Below are 4,486 nucleotides of genomic sequence, written 5' to 3' on the forward strand. Positions count from 1 at the left end.
GCTGGCTGGCATGTGGTGCTGGGGGATTGAACCGCGGTCCCTGTGCTTTGCCAAGCTTATTCTAAGTAGGTGCTTTAGACCACTGAGCCATCTCACCAGCCCTCAATTCTTACAGGAGACAAAAAATAAGAAAATTAGTGGTTCCTGCTTGATTCTGTGGAATCTTGAGCCCGATATGAAGGGGAGGGGGCTAGTGATGCCCAGCCTCACAGCTATTTCTACCAGGTACTAAGCACGTAGATGCAGTCATGGCAGAGCCACCACCCACGAAACTAGTGGAACTCCACTGTGTAACCCCAGGCCACAGCTGGTGGAGCAAAACTCGCCCACCAGTAGTCAAAGCTTGTTGCAACCCATGGTAGCATGAATTTGATGAAATAATTGCTCGTTTAAGGTACTCTTTGGGTGGTTTGTTGGAAAATTAATAGATAACAAAAACAGAATCTGTAAGAAATCTTTTAAAAGAACCAAAATCAGCCAAGCATGGTAGGGCACGCTAATGATCCCCAAACTCTGGGCAGGCTGAGGTAGGAGAATTACCACAAGTTCAAGCCCAGGCTGAGCAATTTAGTGACCTAGCAAGACCTGTTTCAAAGTAAAAAATAAAAAAAAAAAAGGCTAGGGTTGTAGCTTTCCCCCACCACCCCCTTCGGAACCAGGGATTGAACTCAGGCCCTTGCACTTGCCAGGGAAGTGCTTATTCTACTGAGCTATCTCCCCGGCGGGTTGTAGCTGTATGTGAAGACTCTGGATTTAGTGCCCAATACTTTTTTTAATTTACTTTATAAATAAAGACATTTAGTTCACAGTTGAGATTCCAGAGTATGGTACCATTGTCAGCACAGCTAGGCAAGCATTCTACCACTGAACCAAATCACGAGCAACAGCAAGTATAAAAACCCCTGATGCGTTGGGCGTAGAAATGCAGATTGTAATCCCAGCACTCAGGAGGCTGAGGCAGGGGGACCACTGCAAGTTCAAGCCAGCCCGAGCTCCAGAGTGAGTTCAAAACCACTCTAAACTACATAGAGACCCTGTCTCCAAAAATAAATAAATAAAATTTGAAGTATAAAAACTCCTGATATGGACATAGATTAAACATCACTGAGGAATAAGAAGTCCAATTTTATGATGAGGGCTCAGTTAACAAGTCCAAGTATAAGAGATTAGGCCAGGTGGAAAGACAAGGCAGGGTATTGCTGGCTCTTGGGCCACAAGCAAGGTTTAATTTTGCTCAAACTATAATAAGAAGGCCTTACAAGATTTGAAACAAAGAGATTGCTACAATCTCATCATTTTGCCTTTCTTTGGCAGTGAGGAGAAAATTATAATAGATCATAAGTACTTTCATGACCTAGTATTAATAGGCTACAATTATGGATCTCCAGGAAATAGAAGATACACAAAGAATAAGCAATCTAGGGCTGCTGATTTTCAAACACTTTTTCAGAGAGGCACAGAAGTCACTTATTGATTGTAGAGAGCCCATGCCGCGAATCGCGGCTTCAGAACCAAAACTCCTAGGGACCATTGGGTGAGGCCTGCTGCAGCCCTTGAAGCCAGCGCTAGATTACCCCTCCCACCGAGTGTGCCAAGATGGCGCTCATTTCCTGCTTCCGCAGTCGCTATACACCCGCCTATAATGATGTAAGATACCTTCCCTGAGATTGTAACCAATGGCGCTGTAACATGTATCAACCCTCGATTGGACAGTGTGAGGATATAAAAGAAACGCTCCGCGACGCGGAGGGTCAGAGACAGGAAGAGGGACGGAGAGAGGAACTGTGCTCTCTCGGGGCGCATCACTCAGGAGAACGATTAAAGCCTTTCCGCCGCACAAATCGTGTTGAGTGCTTTCCTGCTGGACGGGAGGGCGCCTGACAATTGATAACATAAAAATTAGCTAATGCATCTTTGCATGTTTGCTTAAAAGCATTTTTTGTTTGCTTTTGTCCTTTAGAGACAGGGTATCACTATGCAGTTCGTGCTGGCCTTGACTCATTTTTCATTCTGTAGTCCAGGCTGGTCTCGAACTCACAATGATCCTGATACTCCTGCCTCAGCGACCTCAGTAGTGGGGTTACAGGCATGAGCCATCACACCCAGCTCCTTCAAAGTGTTTTGTTTTTTTATTTATTTTATTTATTTGTGTGTGTGTGTGTGTGTGTGTGTGTGGCCAGCTCAGCCCACCAGGGGGTGGGGCTGGCTGGCATGTGGTGCTGGGGAATCAAACAGGGGCCCTGTGCTTTAGCTAAGCTTGTTCTAAGTAGGTGCTTTAGACCACTGAGCCATCTCACCAGCCCCTCAAAGTGTTTTGATAAAACGTTTTCCTTACATTTCTTGATCATCCATGTATCTATTCTTAATGTAAACATTTCTCAAGCTAACAAATACTTAAGTCAGATCATTGACTTGTAGACTCAAATTGGTAAAAGATAATATAATAATCAGAGTAGCGCAGAAGTTTCCAAAATTAAAAACATCTACCCCAAAATAGATAAAATAGTTCTTAAAACTTTTTCTTTTATAATGATTTGAGACCTAACATAGAAAAGATGCATTTTAAGGGCTATATTATATATTGGATCTGATTACATAGTGCTCACTGGCCTGGCCTTAATCCTTAGAAGAAAGATCTTTGGGAAAACTTTAACTTTATCAACAAAGCCGATTTCATGAAGCCTCTACTGCCCTCCTCCACATCAGCCAGAACTGCATAACAAGACCCTGTCTCAAAGAGGCAAAACAAAAAAAAGACTATCACTGGCAGGAAAATTGCTTACATTCTTTAGCCCAAAAATTAGAATGTTTACATTAACAACATCCCTATTAGTAGCCTTCTATTCTTGTGAAAGATTGGACTGTGTTTATTAGGGTCTCAATGTAATTCAGGCTGACCTTGCGTTCACTTTGTAGCCCAGGCTGGCCTCGAACTCCTGGCCTCAGGACTACAGGCACATGCCACCACACCCAGCTTTCAAAAAAAGATAAATCATTGCCTTCCTGTATTGCTAAAATCAGCATACCAGTACAAATTTTGATTCTGAATCTGAATTTTAGCTTTCCTTTATAGTCTAAACAACTACTGTGTGTAAATGAAAAGAAGCTCAAATGATGAAAATAATGTCAAGGTCAGTACTTCTTAGTTCACTTACGTAAGACATAGATAGCATTAACACTCGGAGCCATTTTGAAATCATTTTCAGAAACCTAGTAAGTCACATTGTCTTTACTGAACTTTTAAAAATCAACAAAAATCAATTGAATTTTCACCGAGCAACAACAAATATGACCTTCTGCCCCCTGGATAAATATTAGCATGTCCTGCTTTATCAGGATTTATTGGAACATTGTCCTTATGGAAAACATTCTCTTAGCCAGTCTGTCCTTTTCTTTGTGATGACTTCAGGCCTTCACCCTTAATGCTGATCCATTTAGAAATGTGGTCATTAAATCAGCACTTGTCATGGAGAAAGTGCACATACTCTAATTTAGGAAATCAGGCACTCACTATGCCAAGTACAGCAGATCCTTGATGATGTCCAGTTAGCCTTAATATGATTAGGTTTGAGTAATCGAGGTTTCTACAAACTTGCCTGATGGTTTTCATATCTTGCCAAGAATAGCAAATTTCTGCCAAGTAAATGAGCATCTTCATTTAGGTTACAAAAATATTACATCCAAAAAATTAACTATTCTAAATTTTTAACAAGTATAAACTTTACTGATGAAGAGTAGTGGGGCACCCCTGTAATCCCAGTACCCTGGAGGGTGAGGCATGAGGATTGCTACGAATTCAAGGCCAGCCTGGACTACACAGTGAGTTCAAGGACAGCCTGAACTACATACCAAAGTACACAGGGAGTCTCAAGAAAAAGAAATCAACTTTACTGTTAACATACACACTTAATTACCTGTATAATGTATCTGAAATTATGGGTTAATTTCCCAAAATATTCATTGGCGGGGCTGGTGAGGTGGCTCAGTGGTCTAAAGCACCTACTTAGAATAAGCTTAGCAAATCACAGGGACTATGGTTCAATCCCCCAGCACCACATGCCAGCCAGCCCTGCTCCCTGGTGGGCTAAGCTGGCCACACACACACACACACACACACACACACACACAAATAAAAAAAAATTAAAAAAAATATTCATTGGCAATTTCAAGGGTAAATAGCAGAGCAACCGGAACCAACAGCATTTTGTAGTAATGGTATAATTAAGGTAATCTTTTACTCCAAGACCTACAAATCAAAGTAGTGCCCAGATCTCTTTCACTGTTTTTTTTGTTTGTTTGTTTGCTTGTTTTTTGTTTTTTTGATAGAAAGAACGAATGGCAGAACAAATGAAGTTATCACCACTTGCCAGGCATGGTGGTGCACACTTGTAATCCTAGTACTGGGCAGGCTGAGGCAGGAGGATCATTGAAAGTTCAAGACCAGGGGCTGGTGAGATGGCTCAGTGGTCTAAAGCACCTACTTAGA

The sequence above is a fragment of the Octodon degus genome, unplaced genomic scaffold (genome assembly GCF_000260255.1).
Source record: "Octodon degus isolate 3935 unplaced genomic scaffold, OctDeg1.0 scaffold00158, whole genome shotgun sequence".
Lineage (NCBI taxonomy): Eukaryota > Metazoa > Chordata > Mammalia > Rodentia > Octodontidae > Octodon > Octodon degus.